Genomic DNA, 25121 nt, shown 5'->3' on the forward strand with positions numbered 1-25121 from the left:
GCCTCCTTGCCAGCCGCGGGAGTCTCCATCCTGTGGTGTGCCCCGCCAGCAGCAGGATTCTCCATCCTGCGGCGTGCACCCGCCACCCGTGGGATTCTCCATCCTGTGGCGTGCCCCCACCAGCGGTGTTATTCTCCATCCTGCCAGCTGGCCAATGGGGTTTCCCATTAGGGTTCGCTGCCGGCGCAATGGAGAATCCAGCCAGTGGAGAATCCAGCCCATGGTCTCACCCAGGCCCTGTACAACTGCAACAAAACAGCCCAACTTTTATATTCCATTCCCTTTGCAATAAACAACAATATTCCATTCACCTTCCTAATCACTTGCTGTACCAGCTGGAAGGGCCCTTTCTTTTCATAACCTTATTTCCCCCTTTCTTTCATTTCTGCCATTACATTTTTGGTCCATGGATGATTAATGGACAAGTCACTTTAAGGCAAGCAGCCTGTATCTTTAATTCAAGCAGAAGAATCCAGGCGTCTGTGCCGGTTTAAACTGGAGCTGCAGATCCTTAGGCACCAGTGTAAGAATTGGGGTTGGGACTCGGTTTGATTGATTCGCTGGTGGCCAATGAATTGGCCCAAAAGGCTGTGCTCCTATGTAACAGGCGGTGATTGGATCCTATCCCACTGGGATGCTTTTCAGAGACCAAGCTTTCAGTTTGATTCTAGCAACACATGGCAGAACTGATTAACTCTCTCCAGAAAGCAGCTGTGAGTGCTATCTCTCTTCCCAGGTAGCCTGTGGGTGCTGTATTCCTGAAATCATGGAGATCCGAATACAAATCACAAACTGAAAGAAACGTTTGAAAAGAGGTGAGGTGCCTCTCCCGAAAAGTGTGAGTACTGCATTTCTAAACTACAGAGAACCTGAACAAATTAATCTACAGAGAAGATCACTTCAGGCTGTAAACTAAAGACTTTAATCTGCAAGCTTGCGGTGAAGAAAAGTGTGCGAGAAAACATCATTTGAAAAAAGGGATTTCTTTCACTTATGATTTTATCCCTTTCCACCCCTCTGTGTTTGTCTGTCTATGTGTGTCTAGAGGCTGGGGGCAGGTTAAAGTGGGAATTAGGAATTGGCTTATAGTTAATCAGTTGTGTTTGCTGCATATTTTATTATTGTTCTTGTTATAAATAAACAGTAATCGTATTTACATTTGCAACCATGGTGACTGATTACTGAGCAGCCAAGGGCCAAAGACATAGGGTATTTTTATAAGAATTATTGGTTAATTCACTAGTGCTGTGACTCCGGGGCACGTGGGGCTGGAATTGACCGCGCACTAGCCCAGGGTGTCGTAACACGGCAAACTAACTTGTGATTCCTGTACCAGGACACCCAGATCCCTCTGTACCTCAGAGTTCTGTAATCTCTCTCCATTTAAATAATGTTGTTTTATTTAATCCTTTCTGCCAAAGTGGGCACGTTCACATTATGCTTCATCTGTCAATTTGTGCCCACTCACTTAATCTATTTGTTGGCCTTTGCATTCTCCTGAAGTCCACTTGACAAATTAATTTCCAATCCCTCTTTGTGTCATCAGCAAATTTAACCACATTCAACTCATTAATATAAAAATATATATAAATAGTTGCAAGTAGTTGAGGGCCCAGCACTGATCCTTGTGATACTCCACTTGTCACATCTTACCAACCCAAACATGACCCATTTATACCCACTCTCTGCTTCCTGTGAGCTAACCAATCCTCTATATGTTGCCCTCTAGTCTACACCATGAGCTCTTATGTTGTGCAGTGACCTTCGATGTGGCACCTTGGGAAATACTTTCTGAAAACCTAAATAAACCACATCTGCAGGTTTCCCTTTATTGACATCCCATGTTACTCCCTCAAGGAGCCTCAATAAATGAGTCAATCATAATTGACTCCCCGAACCCCATTTTATGTGTCAAAAGAAAAATCATAGGGCCGGCATGTGGCGCAGTGGTTATCATAGAATCATAGAATTTACAGTACAGGTGGCCATTCAGCCCATCGAGTCTGCACCGTCTCTTGGAAAGAGCACCCTACCCAAGGTCAACACCTCCACCTTATCCCCCACCCAACACCAAGGGCAATTTAGCATGGCCAATCCACCTAACCCGCACATCTTTGGACTGTGGGAGGAAACCGGAGCAAATCCACGCACACACGGGGAGAATGTGCAGACTTTGCACAGACAGTGACCCAAGCCGGGAATCGAACATGGGACCCTGGAGCTGTGAAGCAATTGTGCTATCCACAATGCTACCGTGCTGCCCGACTGGGACTGCAGAGTGAAGGACCCAGGTTCGAATCCTGGCCCTAGGTCACTGTTCGTGTGGAGTTTGCACATTCTCCCCATGTCTGTGTGGGTTTCACCCCCACAACCCAAAGATGTGCAGGTTAGGTGGATTGGTCATGCTAAATTGCCCTTAATTGGGAAAAGAAATAATTGGGTACTCTAAATTTATTTTATAAAAAAGAAAAATCAAATCTACTCTTCCCCTCTGGTTCCTTTGCCAATCACCTTAGAGGGACTTGTATTCTGTGAAAGAGCCTGTCAACTCCTCTCACTCACTTTCCCTGAGCTACATCAATCTAATCATGAAAAATCCAGCAAAATCAAATATTGCTACGATTAATTGTTTATTAATGAAACAACATGGTTAAAAAACCTAACAGGAAATTACTTATAGCAAGCAGAGTAAAAGGATGTTCGCAATGTTTAGAACCCAAATGGTTTTTCTGTTCCCGTGATTCCCCACTTTGGACACAGGGGCACTGAATACCGGGGGTCACGTCACTACCAGCCCTGGTCACCCTGTCCTGTGTCCTAATTGGTTGGATGTCCATTTCCCCGTCAGTCCTCCAGCATATTCCGGTCTCTCTTAGTGCGACATCCATGGCAGTTTCCCAACTGGGGTGCAGGCCCCATTGTTCTCAACTAAATTCAGCCCTCAGCTCCATCTCCTGGTTGTCACTGACACGAGAAGTGAGCCAGAAAGCTGCCTGAGGCTCAAATGGGAAGTCAAAACTTGTGGATTAGGATCTCTGTACAGATCAGTAACTTTAAAAAAAAATCAATTCCAAGTCAACAGTTGAAAGGATCACACAACAGGCCTTACGGTTTAATGGGTTTTACTGCAGCAAACAAACCAGAAGCAACATTTTGTTTTTAATTTTTCCAATTAAGGGGCAATTTAGCGTGGCCAATCCACCAAATCTTTGGGTTGGTGGGGGTGTGAGCCACACAGACACGGGGAGAATGTGAAAACTCCACACGGACAGTGACCCGGGGCCGGGATTGAACTCGGGTCCACGGTGCCGTGAGGCAGCAGTGCTAACCACTGCACCACTGCGATGCCTCAGAAGCAACCTTAACGAAACACTATTTTTGCCAGAAACCTACATCTTTATTTATAAAATAGAACTTTTGTCCTTTTACACAATCTAAAATTCCACACCACGGTTATACTTTACTCTGCACCAGAAATCCAAACTGAAGTCGCCGCATTATAGGAAGGATGTGGAAGTATTGGAAAGGGTGTGGAGGAGATTTACCAGAATGTTGCCTGGTATGGAGGGAAGATCTTATGAGGAAAGGCTGAGGGACTTGAGGCTGTTTTTGTTAGAGAGAAGAAGGTTAAGAGGTGACTTAATTGAGGCATACAAGATGATCAGAGGATTGGATAGGGTGGACAGTGAGAGCCTTTTTCCTCGGATGGTGATGTCTAGCACAAGGGGACATAGCTTTAAATTGAGGGGAGATAGATATAAGACAGATGTCAGAGGTAGGTTCTTTACCCAGAGAGTAGTAAGGGCGTGGAATGCCCTGCCTGCAACAGTAGTGGACTCGCCAACACTAAGGACATTCAAATGGTCATTGGATAGACATATGGACGATAAGGGAATAGCGTAGATGGGCTTTAGAGTGGTTTCACAGGTCGGCGCAACATCGAGGGCCGAAGGGCCTGTACTGCGCTGTAATGTTCTATATGTCTCAGAACCAGTCAAAAGTGATGATATAAAGATTGTGGATACATTGATGATCATCTTCCACAATTCTATAGATTCTGGAATGGTTCCTGCAGATGTAAGGTAGCAAATGTCACCCCACTGTTCAGGAAGGGAGGGAGAGATAAAATGGTGAACTACAGAACTGTTAGCCTAACATCAGTATTGGGAAAATACCAGAATCTATTATAAAGGATGTGATAAATGGACACCTGGGTAAGAATAAACATGCATTTAGAGGGCAGCATGGTGGTGCAGTGGTTAGCACTGCTGCCTCATGGCACCGAGGTCCCAGGTTCGATCGCGGCTCTGGGTTACTGTCCGTGTGGAGTTTGCACACTCTCCCCGTGTTTGCGTGGGTTTCACCCCCACAACCCAAAGATGTGCAGGTAGGTGGATTAAAAAAATCAAACATGGATTTCGGAATCGGAAATAATGTTTGATGAATCATTTAGGTTTTTGAGGATGTTACTATCAGAATTGATAAAGGGGCGTCTGTGGATGTAGTTCACTTGGATTTTCAGAAAGCTTTTGATAAACACCCCACAGGAGCTCATAGAATCAACAATCCCTACAGTGCAGGAGGCCATTTGGCCCATCGAGTCTGCACCGACCCTGTGAAAGAGCACCGTACCTAATCACAATACCCCAACCTATCCCCGTAACCCCACCTAGTGACAATTTAGAATGGCCAATCCACCTAACCTGCACATCTTGGGTCTGTGGGAGGAAACCGAAGCACCCGGAGGAAACCAACGCAGACACAGGAAGAATATGCAAACTCCACACAGACAGTTGCCCAAGGTTGGAATCGAACCCCGGTGTCTGGCGTTGTGAGGCATTGTGCTAACCACTGTGTCGCCAGAGGTCAGTTTGCAAAATGAAAACACATGGGATAGGAGGTAATATACTGGCATGGATTGAGGATTGGCTAACAGGCAGAAAACAGAGAGGAGGAATAAATGGGTCATTCTCCCCTTGGCAGGTTGTGACTAGTGGGGTATCACAAAGTTCAGTACTTGGGTCCCAGCTGTTCATAGTTTATACAATGATCTGGATGTGGGAACCAAATATAATATTTCCAAGTTCACAGATGACACAAAGCTGGGTGGGAATGTGTGTTGTGAGGAAGATGTAAAACGGCTCCAGGAGGATTTGGACAGACTTAGTGAGTGGGCAAGGACATGGCAGGTGGAATATAATGTGGAAAAATGTAAGATTATTACTTTGTAGGAGGAACCGATGAGCAGAGTATTTCTGAAATGGTTAGAGATTAGAAAGTGTAGATGTACAAAGGGACCTGGGTGTCCTCATCAATAAGTCACTGAAGGCTAACATACAGGCGCAGCAAGTTATTGGGAAGGCTGACGGGATGTTGGTCTTTATCACAAGAGGATGAGAGTCCAGGAGTAGTGAAGACTTGCTTCAATAGTATAGGACCTTGGTTAGACCCCAGCTGGAGTACTGTGTGCAGTTTTACTCCCCTGACCTTAGGAAAGGTATTATTGTCACAGAGGGAGGGCAATGAAGGTTCACCAGACTTGTTCTGGGGATGGCAGGACTGTCCTATGAAGAGAGATCGAGGAAACTGGGCCTGTATTCTCTAGAGTTTTAAAGAATGGGAGGTAACCTCATTGAAATCTATAAAATACCGAATGGAATAAACAGGGGAGGTGCAGGTGAGATGTTTCCCCTGATTGGGGAGTCCAGAACCATAGAACCTAACAGCGCAGTACAGGCCCTTCGGCCCTCGATGTTGCGCCGACCTGTGAAACCACTCTAACCAGGGGACACAATTTCAAAATAAGGGGGAAGTCACTTAGGACAGGTCTCGGAGGAGACATTTCTTTACTCAGAGGGTTGTCAATTATTTGGAATTCTCTACCCCAGAGGGCTGTGGGAACTCAGTCATTGAGTGTGTTTAAAGCAGAGACTGACAGATTTCTAAATACCAATAACACAAAGGGATATGGGGATAGTGTGGGGAAAAAGGCATTGAAGTGGATGGTCAGCCATGATCGTATTGAATGATGGAGCAGGCTCGACGGGCTGAATGGCCAACTCCTGCTCCTATTTATTGAATGGTGAGCAGGCTCGATGGGCTGAATGGCCAACTCCGGCTCCTATGTTCCAATGATCAAAGATAGGTAGGAAAGTAAATTGTGAAGGGGACAGAAGGAGACGACAAAGTGATATAGATAGGTTAAGTGAGCGGGAAAAGATCTGGCAAATAGAGTACAATGTGAGAAAATGTGAAATTGTCCATTTTGGCAGGAAGAATAATAAAAATTATGTAAATGGTGAGAGATTGCAGAGCTCTGAGATTCAGAGGGTTCTGGGTGTCCAAGAGCATGATTCACAAAAGGCGAGTATACAGGTACAGCAAGTAATTCGGAAAGCTAATAGAATGTTATTGTCTATTGTGAGGGGAATTGAATACAAAAGTAGGGAGGTTATGCTTTATTTATACAGGACATTGGTGAGACCACATCTGGAGCACTGTGTACAGTATTGCTCTCATTTAAGGAATGATGTAAATGTGTTGGAAGCAGTTCAGAGAAGGTTTACTGAACTCGTACCTGGAATTGGAGGCTGGTCTTATGAGGAATGATTGGACAGGCTGGGCCTGTGTCCAATGGATTTTAGGTGACGTATAAGATCCTGAGGGGCCTCGAAAGGGTGGATGTGGAAAGGATGTTTCCTCTTGTGGGAGAATCATTTACGGCAGATGAGAACTTTTTTCTCTCAGAGGGTTGGGAGTCTTTGGAACTCTCTTCCTCAAAGGGCAGTGGAAGCAGAGTCTTTGAATATTTTGAAGGCGGAGCTGGATAGATTCTTGAAAATCAAGGGGGTGAAAGGTTATTGGGGGTCAGCGGCAATGTGGAGTTGAGGTTACAATCAGATCAGCTTAGAACTTATTGAAAGATGGAGCAGGCTCGAGGGGCCGAGTGGCCTACTCCTGCTCCTAATTCGTATGTTATCACATCCTTTATAATAGATTGCAGCATTTTCCCTCAGACTGATGTCAGGCTAATGGGTCTGTGGTTCTCCGTTTTCTCTCTCCCTCCTTAAATATTGGGGTTACATTTACCACCTTCCAATCTGCAGGAACCATTCCAGAATCTATAGAATTTTGAAAGATGATCACCAATGTATCCACGATCTCTACAGCCGCCTCTTTCAGCACTCTGGGATGTAGAGCAGCAGCTTTTGGGGATTTATTAACTTTCAACCACATTAATTTCTCCAGTTCCACTTTTTACAAATATTAATCCTTTTCATTCCCTCGTGCTCACTAATTCCTTGCTTCTCCAGTGTTTTGGGGATAATTTCTGTATCTTCCTCTGTGAAGATAGACATATTGTTTAGTTTCTTTGTCATTTCCTTATTCCCCATGGTAAACTCTCCTCTCTCTGCCTGGAATGGACTCACCTTAGTCTTTGCTAATCTTTTCCTTTTCACATTCCTATAGGAGCTTTTCCAGTCAGTTTTTACGTTTCTCCCCAGTTTGCTCTCATATTCTATTTTCTCCTCATCAGTTTCTTTTGGTCCTCCTTTGCTGAATTCTAAAACAAGTTCCCAATCCTCAGGCTTTACAACTATTTTGGCCACTTTATGAGCCTCTTCCTTTGATCTAATGGAATCTTTAACTTCTCTTGTTAGCCACGGTGGCATCACTTTTCCGGTTGGATTTTTGTTCCCTGAAGGAATCTATATTTGGTGTATGTGTGTGAAATGAAAGTTGCCAAAGTCCCAGAGGACCAGAGGCTGATCTCCCTTTTGAGAGAGAGAGAGAGAGATAACTGGTGATTTAACCTGAGGGTAACCACACCTCAGGCGAGGGGCAATGTTGAGAAGGTGGACCCTTAATGGATAACCTCAGCCAGTACAACAGTTGAACCCCGGCTATTGGAGGCACTCCGCATCATGAACCAGCCATCCAGCCAACTGAGCTAACTGACCCCCCGGTAGATATATAATTCCTTAAATATTAGCTATTGCCTGTCTCCCATTTAATGTGGTTTCCCAGTCCACCTCCGACAACTTGCCCCCCACACCCTGATAGTTTCTTCTGTGCGAAACACCCAGAGAAATTAAACAAAAAAAAACATGTAACCACCAGGGCCCATCTTCATGGCAATGTGGCAGGATTTGGGGGGCATCCAAACAGAAATGCAAACTAAATATCTTCTCACTTCCAAATACCCCTTCACTCTGTGATCCTTGTGAAATTTAAAACAAGGTAGTCGCAACAAGGTTCGAAGAGCATCAGCCCTCTGGAGACAAAGCCATGAGACCGGCATGTCTAACAGAAATAAATCCTGCGACCCTCCCCATTGACCAACAGTTAGAATGAACAAAATGCCGTCCTTGATGTAATTGAAGCAGAAACAATAACAGCAGAATCCAACCTCTGTAATCAACTGGGAACTTGTTGGTGTGTCAGCAGGTGCGATGAATCATGTATTCCCTTCCCACATTGAGGGGTGAACGGACTCTACCCAGCGTGAACTCGCCGGTGTCTCTTTAGGTTCGATAAGTCAGTGAATTCCTTCCCACACTGAGCGCAGGTGAATGGCCTCTCCCCTGTGTAAACTCGCTGATGTGTCCGCAGGTTGGATGAATCACTGAATCCCTTCCCACACTGAGAGCAAGTGAATGGCCACTCTCCAGTGTGAACGCGCTGGTGTCTCTTAAGGTCCGGTAACCGAGGGAATCCCTTCCCACACTGAGGGCAGTTGAACGGCCTCTCCCCAGTGTGAAATCGCTGGTGTGTCTTCAGGCTGGATAACTGAGTGAATCCCTTCCCACACTGAGGGCAGGTGAATGGTCTCTCTCCAGTGTGAACTCGCTGGTGTGTCTTCAGGTCTGACAACTGAATGAATCCCTTCCCACACTGAGAGCAGGTAAACTGCTTCTCCCCAGTGTGAACTCGCTGGTGTCTCTTCAGGCTGGATAAGCGAGGAAATTTCTTCCCACACAGAGAGCAGATGAATGGCCTCTCCCCAGTGTGAACTCACTGGTGTGACTTCAGGCTGGATAACTTGGTGAATCCCTTCCCACACTGAGAGCAGGTGAACGGCCTCTCCCCAGTGTGAACTCGCTGGTGTGACTTCAGGCTGGAGAACTGAGGAAATCCTTTCCCACACACAGAGCAGGTGAACGGCCTCTCCCCAGTGTGACTGCGTCGATGAATCTCCAGCTGAGATGGGATTCTGTATTCCTTCCCACAGTCCCCACATTTCCACGGTTTCCTCATGTTTTGCATCTCCTCGTGTCTCTCCATGTTGGACATGAAGTCTCGTCCACAGACACAACCCGTGTACAGTCTCTCCCCGCTGTGAATGGTGCGATGTGTTTTCAGGCTGTGTAACTGTTTAAAGCTCTTTCCACAGTCAGTGCTCTGGAACACTCTCACTCGGGTGCGTGTGTCTCGGTGCTTTTCCAATCACACTGATGTTTAAAATGTTTGATGCCGACAGATCGGGCAAACATTTCTCCTTCGAGATTCAAAGGCCGATGATATTCAGATCCCAAGTATCGAGTGAGTCTGTAAGACCGAGACGTGACAATTGAGATTTCTGTCTGTAATTCCTCGTCTTCTAAAATCTGTAAAAGGAGTTTACAAAAGTTAACGCTCAGTCCAGGATAGAAGTTCAGAACAGATAATTCTAATTTCTTTGGACCATTCTTTGTTCTCTCTTTCCCCAATACCGCGGTTCCAATACCACAAGACCATAAGACATAGAAGCAGAATTAGGGCACTCGGCCATTCGACTCTGCTCCGTCATTCAATCATGGCTGATACTTTTCTCACCCCATTCTCCTGACTCCTTCCCATAACCCTTGACCCCCTTATTAATCAAGAACCTATCTATCTCTTTCTTAAAGACATACAATGATTTGGTCTCCACAGCCTTCTGCGGCAGAGTTCCACAGATTCACCACCCACTGGCTGAAGAAATTCCTCCTCATCTGTGTTTTAAAGGATCGTTCCTTTAGACTGAGATTGTGTCCTCTGGTTCTAGTTTTTCCTACAAGTGAAAACACCCTCTCCACGTCCACCCTATCCAGGCCTCGCAGTATCCTGTAAGTTTCAATAAGATCCCCCCTCATCCTTCTAAACTCCAACGAAAACAGATCCAGAGTCCTCAACTGTTCCTCATACGACAAGCTCTTCATTCCAGGGATCATTCTTGTGAACCTCCTCTGGACCCTTTCCAAGGCCAGTGCATCCATCCTGAGATACGGGTCCCCAAACTGCTCACAATACTCCAAATGGGGTCTGACCAGAGCCTGATGCACTTATTCCCCATACCTAGTCTCCAGGGAGCGGACAGAGGGACCGAGTTTCGGAGCTGTGAATACAGAAACCTTATCTCGGGGATTCACAGCTGAGTCTCCAGGGAGCAGACTCGGAGGGGCAGAGTATCGGAGCAGTGACTGTAGGAAGGATGAGCTTGCTGACCACTGCACCCTGGTACAGGAGGCCATTCAAGTGGGGGGAGGAAATAGTCGTTGTCGGGGATTCTATAATATCCTTTGGAAGCAGGACCGAGAGTCCCACATGGTATGTTGCCTGCCCGGTGCCAGGGTGAGGGGCATCTCTAACCGACTTGAAAGGATATTGGAGAGGGAGGGGGAGGATCCAGTTGTTGTGGCCCACGTTGGGACAAACAACATCAGCAAGACTCGGAAAGAGGACCTGTTTGGGGAAAATCACGAACTAGGAACAAAATTAAAGAACAGTTCCTCAAGGTTATAATCTCCAAGCCACGTGTAAATTGGCCCAGGATGAGAAAATTAGGGAAGTAAACACGTGGCTAAAGGAGTGGTGTGGGAAAGAGGGGTTCCATTTCATGGGGCACTGGCATCAGTATTGGGACAGGAGGGATCTGTACCGTTGGGACGGTCTCCACCTGAACCGATCTGGGACCAGTGTCCTCGTGGAAAGGATAAATAGGGAGGTCGTCAGGAACCTAACGGCAGCTAATGACAAAACTACAAGTAGTATACTGGTTAAAGCAAAAGTAACTAACAATCAAATAACAAACAAGCAAATAACAAACAAGCAAATAACAAAGAAGCAGTGCTGAGCGAGCGGTCGGGGGAACAGCCCGATTAAGAGTTCTATAGACAAATACACGGAGTGTAAGGAATAAACTAGATGAGCTGCAGACACAAATGCAAGTTGAAGATTATGATGTTGTCGCTATTGCAGAGAATTGGCTGCAGGATGGTCAGGACTGGGAACTAAATATACCGGTTATAAAGTTTACAGGGGGGGACAGAGAATATGGTAGAGGACGTGGATCAGCCTTACTGATTAGAAATACTACCACCTCAATGGTGAGCGAGGAAACAATGAGGGGAAAGCATCCAGTGGTGACCATAGGAGTGGAACTGAGGAAGAAAAACAATCTAAAACCTCGTAGCAGTTCTGAGGTGCTGGATTGTATAAAGGCAGAAATTTAGCAAGTGTGTAGTAAAGGCAGAGAAGTATTAATGGGGATTATAACTGACACAGATTGGGAGAGGCAGACAAGCACCTGTCAGAAAGGGAGTGAATTTCTGGAATGTGTCCGGGATAGTTTCTGGGTCCTCGGCGCTGGGAGGTGGCAGTGCTAACCCCTGCACCACCCTGCTGCCCCCTCATCTGCCCATGAACCAGCAAATCCATATTGTCCTGTAACCTAAGGTCTTGTTCCTCACTATTTACCACACCACTAATTCCTGTGTCAGCTGTTAACTTCCTAATTATACCTCCTGCATTCACATCCAGATCACTGATGTGTACTACAAACAACAAGTGACCCAGCACTGATCCCTGCAGAACACCATTGGACCCAGGCTTCCAGGCACAAAAACAACCTTCAAACATCACCCTCTGCCTCCTACGACTAAGCCAGTTTTGGATCCAGTTTGCCAAATTGCCCTGAATCCCCTGGGCTCTTACCTTCTGCATCAGCCTCCCATGTGAGAATTTGTCTAAAGCCTTACTAAAGTCCATGTCGACTACATGAACCGCACTACCCTCATCTACAACCTAGTCACTTCCTCAAAAAATTCAATCAAATTTGTAAGACATGCTCTCCCTTGTTTAATCCTTGCCTCTCCAAGTGGAGATTAATTCTGTCCCTCAGAATGTATTGCAGTAGTTTCCCTGGCAGTGAAGTTAGACTCACTGGCTTGTAACTTCCTGGTTTGTCCCTACTTGCCTTCTTGAATAATGGCACCACATTAGCTGTCTACCAGTCCTCAGACACCTCTCCTGTGGCCAGAGAAGATTTGAAAATGTTTGTCAGAGCCTCTGCAATCTTCTTCTTTGCCTTCCACAACAGCCTGGGTTACATCTCATCTGGCTTTGGGTATTTATCCACTTTCAAACCTGGTGAAACTGTTCATACCTTCTCCCTCTCAAAGTCAAGTTGTTCAAGCAAATCACAATGTGCCTCCGTGATTTCTATACCTACATCATCCTTCTCTGTAGTGAACACAGATGCAAAGTACTCATTTAAAACCTCACCTGTATCTTCCAGTTCCATGCACACATTGCCACATTGGTCCCTACTCCTACCCTAGTCAACCTCCTGCCCCAAATATACTTATAAAATTTTGTTGGATTTTCCTTTATTTTGTCCAACAGTTCATTTCCAAGCTCCCTCTTTGCTCTCCTAATTCCTTTCTTAAGTAATCCTTTGCACTTTCTATGTTCCTCCAGGACATCCACTTTGAGCCCTCGGTATCTGTGATAAGACTCACCTTTAATTCCTTACCCAACCCTGGATATCCCTTGACATCCAGGGTTCCCTGGACTTATTGCTCCCATCCTTCACTATCATGGGAACACAGAATCATTGAATTTACAGTGCAGGAGGAGATCATTTGGCCCATCGAGTCAGCACCGGCCCTTGGAAAGAGCACCCCACTGAGGCCCACACCTCCACCCTATCCCCGTGACCCCACCTAATCTTTTTGGACACTAAGGGCAATGTAACACGGCCAAACCACCTAACCTGCACATCTTTGAACTGTGGGAGGAAACCGGAGGAAACCCATGCAGACACGGGGAGAACGTGCAGACTCCACACAGACAGTGACCCAAGCCGGGAATCGAACCTGGGACCCGAGAGCTGTAAAGCAGCGGTGCTAGCTACCGTGCCGCCATGTGCCTTTTGATTGAACCCCACTGCTCTGATGTAGATTTTTCTACAAGTGGCTGCTCCCAGTTAACGTTGTACAGATCCTGTCTTATTTTTAAAAATTTGCCCTCCCCATTCTGCAACGGATGAGACCCCAACCTCAAATTCAGATGTTTCAATTTTATTGGCTTGCTCTTCCTGGGCTTCCCATGAGCGAATTCAATGTATCCATTTCAAGTTTGACTATGTTGTTAGTCAGTTCCCCAATACTTTGGGGTGTGTGAGCTGCATTGTTATCCTCCTGTTTTTATAGAATCTAACCCTCTTTCCCCACTCACTATGTGAACATGTTGACTGGTTGTTGAATTGCTGACATTTCATCTGGAGGCTGTGCTCCCTCAGATATCCTGTTCTGAATGAATTCTCAATGTCTGGTTGTATTTCTGCGGCAATATCTCTTGTTCTCTGGGCCCATTTCCCGCCAGTTTTTCTGCTGCTTTCATTGTTTGAAAAATGGTGAAAAGAAAAGTAATAAAAATATTGACATTTGCGGGTGTCTGGCGGGAGGTGCGCGGCTTCCCTTCCGACAGGGAGTCAGGGAGCCGCTTCAGCTCTTTCCGTGCAGCCTGGTCGGTGCGCAGGGTCTGACGGGGGGACAACCCAGTCAGTGACCTTCCCCTCCAACCGAGCCCGGGGCTGCGCATGTGCAGGGAAGAAAGGAAGCTGCGTGTGCGCGACGGAGCGCCCACCCCTGACCTCCCTGTGACATTTTGACCAATGGGAAGAGCTGGAGGACCGGAAGGTCTCTAGTCCTCCAGCCAATCAGCACGCGGGCTTTGTGTAAATGATTGAACTTCACACAGACTGAAACCTCCTCCTGTCTCCAACATCTGGGAGTAAAACACTTTCTTTTCTCCCCCTTTCCATTTCTTTTCTCATTCTGACCTTCAATTGGTCACTTGCAGTAACTGAAGCGAAATGAAGTGAATCCAGGGAGGGTGCAGACCCTGGAAAGCTTGGCACAGGTCTCTCTCTTAAAGACATGATGTGGAGATGCCGGCGTTGGACTGGGGTGAGCACAGTAAGAAGTCTTACAACACCAGGTTAAAGTCCAACAGCTTTGTTTCGATGTCACTAGCTTTTGGAGCGCTGCTCCTTCCTCAGGTGAATGAAGAGGTATGTTCCAGAAACATACATATATATATATATATATATATATAGACAGATTCAAAGATGCCAGACAATTTGAAAGAAAGGTTGAATCAGATGTAAAGGTGTTACAGTTAAATAAAGGTAACTACAGGGACATGAGGGAGGAACTGACGAAAATCGACTGGGAGCAGACCCTAGTGGGAAAGACAGTAGAACAGCAATGGCAGGAGTTTCTGGGAGTAATTGAGGACACAGTACAGAGGTTCATCCCAAAGAAAAGAAAGGTTATCAGACAGGGGATTAGGCAGCCATGGCTGACAAAGGAAGTTAGGGAATGCATCAAAGCAAAAGAGAAAGCCTATAATCTGTCAAAGAGTAGTGGGAAGTCAGAAGATTGGGAAGGCTACAAAAACAAACAGAGGATAACAAAGAGAGAAATAAGGAAAGAGAGGATCAATTATGAAGGTAGGCTAGCCAGTAACATTAGGAATGATCGTAAAAGTTTCTTTAAATACATTAAAAACAAACGGGAGGCAAAAGTAGACATTGGGCCGCTCCAAAATGACGCTGGTAATCTAGTGATGGGAGACAAGGAAATAGCTGAGGAACTAAATAAGTACTTTGCGTCAGTCTTCACAGTAGAAGACATGAGTAATATCCCAACAATTCAGGAGAGTCAGGGGGCAGAGTTGAATATGGTAGCCATCATAAAGGAGAAAGTGCTAGAGAAACTAAGAGGTCTAAAAATTGATAAATCTCGAGGCCCAGATGGACTACATCCTAGAGTTCTAAAGGAGATAGCTGAAGAAATAGTGGAGGTGTTAGTTATGATCTTTCAAAAGTCACTGGAGTCAGGGAAAGTCCCAGAGGATTGGAAAATCGCTGTTGTAACCCCCCTGTTCAAGAAAAGAACAAGGAAAAAGATGGAAAATTATAGGCCAATTAGCCTAACCTCGGTTGTTGGCAAGATTCTAGAATCCATTGTTAAGGATGAGATTTCTAAATTCTTGGAAGTGCAGGGTCGGATTAGGACAAGTCAGCATGGATTTAGTAAGGGGAGGTCGTGCCTGACAAACCTGTTAAGAGTTCTTTGAAGAGATAACAAATAGGTTAGACCAAGGAGAGCCATTGGATGTTATCTATCTTGACTTCCAAAAGGCCTTTGATAAGGTGCCTCACGGGAGACTGCTGAGTAAAATAAGGGCCCATGGTATTCGAGGCAAGGTACTAACATGGATTGACGATTGGCTGTCAGGCAGAAGGCAGAGAGTTGGGATAAAAGGTTCTTTTTCGGAATGGCAACCGGTGACGAGTGGTGTCCCGCAGGGTTCAGTGTTGGGGCCACAGCTGTTATCTTTATATATTAACGATCTAGATGACGGGACTGGGGGCATTCTGGCTACGTTTGCCGATGATACAAAGATAGGTGGAGGGGCAGGTAGTATGGAGGAGGTGGGGAGGCTGCAGAAAGATTTAGACAGTTTAGGAGAGTGGTCCAAGAAATGGCTGATGAAATTCAACGTGGGCAAGTGCGAGGTCTTGCACTTTGGAAAAAAGAATAGAGGCATGGACTATTTTCTAAACGGTGACAAAATTCATAATGCTGAAGTACAAAGGGACTTGGGAGTCCTAGTCCAGGATTCTCTGAAGGCAAACTTGCAGGTTGAGTCCGTAATTCAGAAAGCAAATGCAATGTTGTCATTTATCTCAAGAGGCTTGGAATATAAAAGCAGGGATGTACTTCTGAAGTTTTATAAAGCATTAGTTAGGCCCCATTTAGAATACTGTGAACAATTTTGGGCCCCACACCTCAGGAAGGACATACTGGCACTGGAGCGGGTCCAGCGGAGATTCACACGGATGATCCCAGGAATGGTAGGCCTAACATACGATGAACGTCTGAGGATCCTGGGATTATATACATTGGAGTTGAGGAGGTTGAGGGGAGAGCCAATAGAAACTTACAAGATAATGAATGGTTTAGATATGGTGGACGTAGGGAAGTTGTTTCCATTAGCAGGGGAGACGAGGACCCGGGCACAGCCTTAGAATAAAAGGGAGTCACTTTAGAACAGAGATGAGGAGAAATTTCTTCAGCCAAAGAGTGGTGGGTCTGTGGAATTCATTGCCACAGAGGGCGGTGGAGGCCGGGATGTTGAGTGTCTTTAAGACAGAGGTTGATAAATTCTTGATTTCTCGAGGAATTAAGGGCTATGGAGAGAGAGAGCGGGTAAATGGAGTTGAAATCAGCCATGATTGAATGGTGGAATGGACTCGATGGGCCGAATGGCCTTACTTCCGCTCCTATGTCTTATGGTCTTAATGCTTGGAATGCGAGCATTAGCAGGTGATTAAATCTTTACAGATCCAGAGATGGGGTAACCCCAGGTTAAAGAGGTGTGAATTGTGTCAAGCCAGGACAGTTGGTAGGATTTCGCAGGCCAGATGGTGGGGGATGAATGTAATGCGACATGAACCCCATATCCCGGTTGAGGCCGCACTCATGTGTGCGGAACTTGGCTATAAGCTTCTGCTCGGCGATTCTGCGCCATCAGTCTCGCGGCAGACACGGAGGAGTTCATCAGGCAAATGAGGCTCTGGGAATTCTTCCATAGACCCCAAGAGGCCAACAGCGAACACAAGCAGACTACCAATGAACCAGAACAGCAGACCGAGAGATCTGCGGTGCGGCAACCGAAGAGGAAAGAGTCGAATTGGACCCCTCCAGAATGCTGCTGCCCTCGACTCGACATGTATGCTCAAGCCGTCAGGAGTCGCGTCAATGCCAGATTCATCAGTCGCATTCACAAGACAGCCCCGAACGTCACCCAAGCACAACACAATGCCATCCGCGCTCTCAAGACCAACCGCAGCATCGTCATCAAACCAGCAGACAAAGGGGGGGCCACTGTCGTACTGAACAGAACGGACTACTGCAAAGAAATGTACCGACAACTCAACAACCAGGAACACGACAGGCATTACCTGCAGATGCAACCAAGGAACACACCCGCCAACTCAATAGACTGATCAAGACCTTGGATCCAGACCTTCCCGCGTTGGAGATCTCTACTGCCTCCCGAAAATAGACAAGGCCGACACACCAGGCCATCCTATCATATCAGGCAATGGGACCCCGTGTGAGAACCTCTCTGGCTACATCGAGGGCATCTTTGAAACCCATCGTACAAGGAACGCCCAGCTTCTGTCGTGATACGGCGGACTTCTTACAGAAACTCAGCATCCATGGACCAATTGAACCAGGATTCCTCGTCACAATGGACGTCTTGGCACTCTACACCAGCATCCCCCATGATGACGGCATTGCTGCAACAGCCTCAGTACTCAAACACCGTTAACTGCCAATCTCCAGACGCAATTCTGCAACTCATCAGCTTCATTCTGGATCACAATGTCTTCACCTTAGACAACAAGTTCTTCATCAAGACACACGGAACAGCCATGTAGACCAAATTCGCACCTCAATATGCCAACATCTTCATGCACAAGTTTGAACAAGACCTCCTCACCGCACAGGACCATCAACCAACGTTATACACCAGATACATTGATGACATTTTTTTCCTTTGGACCCACAGCGAAGAATTATTGAAACGACTACATGATGACATCAATAAGTTCCATCCCACCATCAGACTCACTATGGACTACTCTCCAAAATCGGTTGCATTCTTGGACACACTCATCTCCATCAAGGACGGTCACCTCAGCCCTTCGCTTTACCGCAACCCCACGGATAACCTCACGGTGCTCCACTTCTCCAGCTTCCAGCCTAAACATATTAAAGAAGCTATTCCCTATGGACAAGCCCTCCGTATACACAGGATCTGCTCAGATAAGGAGGAGCGTAACAGACATCTACAGATGCAGAAAGATATGCTCGTACGAACGGGATATGGTGCTCGACTCATCGATCGACAGTTCCAATGCGACATAGCAAAAAAAACGCACCAACCTCCTCAGAAGACAAACACGGGACACAACAGACAGAGTACCCTTCGTCGTCCAGTATTTCCTCGGAGCGGAGAAACTACAACATCTTCTTCACAGCCTTCAACATACCATCAATGAAGACGAACATCTTGCCAAGGTCATCCCCACACCCCCACTGCTTACCTTCAAACAACCGCGCAACCTCAAGCAAACCATTGTTTGCAGCAAACTACCCAGCCTTCAGAACAGTGACCACGACACCACACAACCCTGCCATGGCAATCTCTGCAAGATGTGCCAGATCATCGACATGGGTACCACCATTACACGTGAGAACACCACCCACCAGGTACACGGTACATACTCCTGCAACTCTGCCAATGTTGTCTACCTTATACGCTGCAGGAAAGGATGTCCCGAAGCATGGTACAGTGGCGAGACCATGCAGACGCTGCGACAACGGACGAAGGGGCATCACGCAACAATCGCCAGGCAGGAATGTTCCCTTCCAGTCGGGGAACACTTCAGCAGTCAAGGGCATTCAGCCTCTGATCTCTGGGTAAGCATTCTCCAAGGCGGCACGGTAGCATTGTGGATAGCACAATTGCTTCACAGCTCCAGGGTCCCAGGTTCGATTCCGGCTTGGGTCACTGTCTGTGCGGAGTCTGCACATCCTCCCCGTGTGTGCGTGGGTTTCCTCCGGGTGCTCCAGTTTCCTCCCACAGTCCAAAGATGTGCAGGTTAGGTGGATTGGCCGTGATAAATTGCCCTTAGTGTCCAAAATTGCCCTTAGTGTTGGGTGGGATTACTGGGTTATGGGGATAGGGTGGAGGTGTTGACCTTGGGTAGGATGCTCTTTCCAAGAGCCGGTGCAGACTCGATGGGCCGAATGGCCTCCTGCACTGTAAATTCTATGAAAGCGGCCTTCAGGACGCACGACGATGCAGAATCGCCGAACAGAAACTTATTGCCAAGTTCCGCACATAAGAGTATGTCCTCAACCGGGACCTTGGATTCATTTCACATTACATTCACCCCCCACCACCTGGCCTGCGTTTGCGAAATCCTACCAACTGTCCTGGCTTGAGATAATTCATATCTCTTTAACCTGGGATTACCCCTCTCTCCAGATCTGTAGACTTAATTACCTGCAAATGCTCGCATTCAAAGCATTGTCTTGCATCTTTGACTTTGTCTATATATATATATAATATATATGTTTCTGGAACCTACCTCTTCATTCACCGGAGGAAGGAGCAGCGCTCCGAAAGTGATTTGAAACAAACCTGTTGGACTTTAACCTGGTGTTGTAAGACTTCTTACTGCGCTCACCGCAGTCCAACGCCGGCATCTCCACATCACTGTCTTAAAGAGAGATACTTTAAGAGAGAGTGAGAGACCTGGGCCATGATTTCCAGAGTCTGCACCTTCCCTGGATTCACTTCCTTTCCCTTCAGTTGCTGCAACTGACCAATTGAAGGCCAGAATGAGAAAATAATTGTTTTATTCACAGATGTTGGAGACAGGAGGTATCAGACAGTGTGAAGCTCAATCTCCAGTCACACAAAGCTCGCGGTGATTGGCTGGAGGAGGAGAGTCCTTCCGGTCCTAACTCTTCCCATTGGTCAACGCCTCAGCAGGAAGGTCAGGGGATGGGCTTTCCCTCGCCTCTCTCTCTCTCTTGGACATGCGCAGTCCCGGGCCGGGGGGAGGGGAAATAACCGAGAGGCTTCTCTCTGGCCGGAGATGTCAGCCGGTTGCCTGGAAACCTTGTCTGGGGAGGAGCGGGAACAATGAGTGGGGCGGAGCTGGTGTGTCTGCGCGCCGGACCTGCGCACTGGACTTTGAGACGTCACCGCGGATTCCTCTGCGTGCGCCGGAAAGTTGTTGACCAATGGGGCGAGTTAGTGAACCGGAAGGACTCTCTTCCCCATCCAATCAGCTTCCCCGTTGTCTGAATACGGAAGCTGGACACTGAGCAAAACTGGGGCCTCACACAGACTGAAAACTTCCTCCTGTCTCCAACATTTGTGAGTAAAACAATTTCTTTTCTCCCCCTTTCCATTTATTTTCTCATTCTGAAGGGAAAGGAAGTGAATCCAGGGAGGGTGCAGACTCTGCAAAGCTTGGCCCAGGTCTCTCTCTTAAAGACATTGACATCCTTTGCTCCCTCAGCTTGACACATTTGTCTGGCTAAAAGGAAGGTCTCTTTCCCAATGTTCACAATTCAAGGGCTGGTTTCCCCAGAAGGTGGCTGACATTTAAGGGGCAGTAAATTAATATCAGACAGACATGTTTTGGATTGGATTGGATTGGTTTATTGTCACGTGTACCGAGGTACAGTGAAAAGTATTTTTCTGCGAGCAGCTCAACAGATCATTAAGTACATGAGAAGAAAAGGGAATAAAAGAAAATACATAATAGGGCAACACAACATATACAATGTAAAAGAGAGAGGTTAGTAATAATGTTAGGTTCAGAATTAAATTTTAAAAGATTAGAATGAGTATAAGTTAAGTCAAAAGTTGATCAGTTTGTGAGAGCTCGCAGAGAGTCGCCTCGCTCCGGCGCCATCTTGGTAAAGCCAAGTGTGTTTTGTGTTGTTATATGGGACAGATTAGATATATTATTTATGGTTCTGTAATACAGTACATTTATTATTATTTCCAGTTGTGTAATATTGTACTGACGCTATGTTATATATTTCCAGTCATCTCTTCCCTCAGAGGGTTATTAGTGTCAGGATTTCTCTTCCACAGGGACCAGTGGGGTGTGGGGGTCATTGAATATATTCACGGATGAGGTGGACAGATTTGTAATGAGTTGCTTTTTAAAAATTCATTTTTTAAACAATGAGTGCAACAGAGTGACAGAAAAAATGGTGGAAAATGGGCACAGAGAGGAACAAGAGATATTGCCAACATAAATCCAAGCAATACACTGCAAATTTAAAAAAAAAAAATTTTAATAAATGTTTTCATTCCAGGTTTTTCAATAATTTTACAAAACACTCCAAAAAGGAAAATAATACGAAGAAAACAGGGCAATATGCCAACAAAACAAAATAACTTAACCCTCTAAACGATTAACAATTTAACACCCATCTCAAAGCAAAATGGGACATGCGGCCCTTACAAAAAGCAAAAGAAATCAGCCCGCCCCCCTCCTCCTCCTCCACCCCCCCTCCCCCCAGGTTGCTGATACTGCTGACCTCCCCCTAACGTTCCGCCAGAAAGTCAAGGAACGTTGCCACCGCCCGGAGAACCACTGCCAGGACCCTCACAAGGCAAACTTTATCTTCTCCAACCTAAGAAACCCCGCCATGTCATTGACCCAAGCCTCTACGCTTCGGGGCTTCGCGTCCCTCCACATTAACAAGAGTCTTCTCCGGGCTACCAAGGAAGCAAAGGCCAGAACTCCGGCCTCTTTCGACCCCTGCACTCCCGGAGCATCCGATACCCAAAATATTGCTATCCCCCAGCTCGGTTTGACCCAAGTATCCAAGACCTTGGACATAGCATTTGCGAAGCCCTTCCAAAATTCCGTAAGCGCTGGGCATGTCCAAAACATATGGGCGTGGTTTGCTGGGCTCCCTAAACACCTCATATACCTGTCCTCTACCCAAAAAAACGTACTCATCCTCGCCCCCTGTCATATGCACCACTTTAAGCTGGATCAAGTTGAGCCTGGCGCAAGATGAGGAGGAATTGACCCTGCCCAGGGCATCAGCCCACAGGCCCTCATCCAGCTCCTCACCCAGCTCCTCCTCCCACTTGCCCTTCAGCTCCTCCACCGAGGCTGCCTCCGCCTCCTGCAGCTCTAGTATATCTCCGATATCTTGCCCTCCCAGACCCACATGCCCGAAACCACCCTGTCCTGTATCCTTTGGGCCGGCAGCAGCGGGAATTCCCCTACCTGCTTTCTCACGAATGCCCGAACCTGCATATACCGAAAGGTATTTCCCGGAGGTAACCCAAATTTCTCCTCCAGCGCCCTCAGACTGGCAAAAGTCACATCGATTAATAAATCCCCCATCCTTTTAATTCCCGCTCGGTGCCAGCTTAGGAAAACACATTGCAGAATTAATTTGGAACAGGATATTTGAGGGACCAGAGTCTCGAGATGAAATGCCAGATCAATTGAACAACCAGTTAACAGGTTAAAATAGTGAGTGGGGAAAGAGGGTAAGATTATATAAAAACAGAGGATAACAATTCAGTTTGTAAAATATTACAAACAGACTAACAGCATATACAAATTAAAATGAATAACACAACATAGATGACATAGAACTCCTATAGTGCAGAAGGCAATTCACCCCTCAAGTCTGCACTGAGCCTCAGAAAGAACACTTCACTGAAGCCCACTCCCCATTCTATCCTCGTAACCCGGTGCATTGATCATGGTCAACCCACCAAACCTACACATCTTGGACACTAAGCGGCAATTTAGTGTGACCAATCCACTTTAGCACAGTGGAACCACCCTTTCGGCAATGGCACCACTCGGTTCTGCCATGATTAACGCTCGGATAATAGAAGAAAGATGATGGATAATAAGCACACGGCACATCTACCATAACTGAGATAAGATAATACGAGTCCCTGGAACACTCGAGGAGAAGAAGAAGACATTCAATCGGTGCTCACAGAATAACAACTCCCTTCAACAGGATAAAAGATAACAAATTCAGACACCAACACCATGATAGGGAAAGAGTCCGGATTAGAGCCTGAGTTAGTCTGAGCTGCAAATCATTGCTCCAATCCTTGCCCTTCGAGGATTTAGCGAAGGCCAAGGCAGTAGTCGGATTATTGAAAGACTTGACGGAGTTGTCAGATACAATTTACAGGGTCACAGAATAAAGCAACATAATTCACTGTACGGTGAGGTGGGAGCCAGGTCCTACCTCACCTGACCCGTCTCCAGGACCCTCTGGTGACCTTTCAAGTTGTGGAAGTGAAAGACTACAGGCCTGGGATGAAAACATACCCCGGCCTCAAAGACAGGATCCGATGCCCTTTCTAATTTGAATCGCTCAGGCTTCACATCCAGCTTGAGAAAACGTGGCAGCCGGTCCTTGAAGAACCTAACGGGAGCCTCACCCTCCACACCTTCTGGCAGGCCGACGACTTGGATGTTCTTTCTCTGACCCTCGGTTCTCCAGGAGTCCACCACACCACTCAGCCAGTATTCCAAGGATTAAATTCTTGCCTCTGCCGAGGAGGCATCTTGCTCAACATTCTGGATTCTCTCCTCGGGATCATCGAATCTCTTCATGGCGTTTCGCAGCGTGGCCTCATGAGCTCACAGATATTGAGTCAGCACACTCAGCCTCTGGTCAATAACACGGAGAATGTCGCTGACATAGATCGGCCAATGATCCCACAGAATAGACGAGCAGGCTCGATGGGCCGAATGGCCAACTGCACTCGTATTTCTTATGAACTCTGCGCCTAGGATAGGAAGCAGTGAGCATGGATCTGTCAATCAGCCTGAATCCGCACCTTCAGGAGAATTGGGAGGGTGGATATTAGATACAGCAGAGTGAGAATGGAGGGAGAGTGTGTGGGACGGAGATTTACAGCTTTGGGGAATGAGAGAGGAAAGAATGTTCTCTAGGAACTAGAATTGTCTGTTCTGAATTTCTATCCTGTATTGACAGTGATGTCTTTTGTAAATTGTTTTGACAGGATATTTGAAGAGGAGGAATTACAGACAGAAATCCCACCTCTCGAACTAACAGAGTCTCTCAATTCCTTGGAACTGAATATCACCGGACATTGAATCTAGAAGGAGAAATGTTTGTCTTTTCTGTCGGCTTCAAAAGATTTTAAACATCATTGTGACTGGAAAAGCACCGAGACACACACACCCGAGTGAGAGTGTTCTGGAGCACTGACTGTGGAACGAGCTTTAACCAGTTACACAGCCTGAAAAAACATCGCACCATTCACAGCAGGGAGAGATCGTACACGTGTTCTGTGTGTGGACGAGGTTTCAACTGATCCACAAACCTGGAGAGACACGAGGACACCCGGACCCTGGAGAAACGGTGGAAATGTGGGAACTGTGGGAAGGGGTTCAGGTTTCCATCTGCACTGGAAGCTCATTGGCGCATTCACACTGGGAACAGGCCGTTCACTTGCTCTCAGTGTGAGAAGGGATTCACTCAATCATCTGCCCTGCAGAAACATCAGCGAATTCACACTGGGGAGAGGCCGTTCACCTGCTCTCAGTGTGAGAAGGGATTCATTACTTCATCGAGCCTGCTGTCACATCAGCAAGTTCACACTGGGGAGAAGCCGTTTACCTGCTCTCAGTGTGAGAAGAGATTCACTCGGTCATCCCACCTGCAGACACACCAGCGAGTTCACACTGGGGAGAGGCCATTCACCTGCTCTCAGTGTGAGAAGAGATTCACTCAATCATCCGACTTGCAGAAACACCAGCGAGTTCACACTGGGGAGAGGCCGTTCACCTGCTCTCAGTGTGAGAAGAGATTCACTCAATCATCGAACCTGCAGAAACACCAGCGAACTCACACTGGGGAGAGGCCGTTCACCTGCTCTCAGTGTGAGAAGGGATTTGCTCAGTTATCCAGCCTGCGGACGCATCAGCGAGTTCACACTGAGGAGAAGGCGTTCACCTGCTCTCAGTGTGGGAAGAGATTCACTCGGGCATCCCACCTGCAGACACACCAGCGAGTTCACACTGGGGAAAGGCCGTTCACCTGCTCTCAGTGTGAGAAGAGATTCACTCAGTTATCCAACCTGCGGACGCATCAGCGAGTTCACACAGGGGAGACGCCGTTCACCTGCTTTTAGTGAGAGAAGGGATTCAGATATCCAGACACCCAGCAGGAACATTGGCG

The 25121-nt window shown here is 46.8% G+C and overlaps 1 pseudogene; it reads right to left on the reverse strand.

Annotated features, from left to right (window-relative positions):
* Nucleotides 1-2611: 2611 nt before the first annotated feature.
* Nucleotides 2612-19920, reverse strand: LOC140420323 (uncharacterized; annotated as a pseudogene).
* Nucleotides 19921-25121: the final 5201 nt, after the last annotated feature.

This window comes from Scyliorhinus torazame, chromosome 5 (assembly GCF_047496885.1).
Source record: "Scyliorhinus torazame isolate Kashiwa2021f chromosome 5, sScyTor2.1, whole genome shotgun sequence".
Lineage (NCBI taxonomy): Eukaryota > Metazoa > Chordata > Chondrichthyes > Carcharhiniformes > Scyliorhinidae > Scyliorhinus > Scyliorhinus torazame.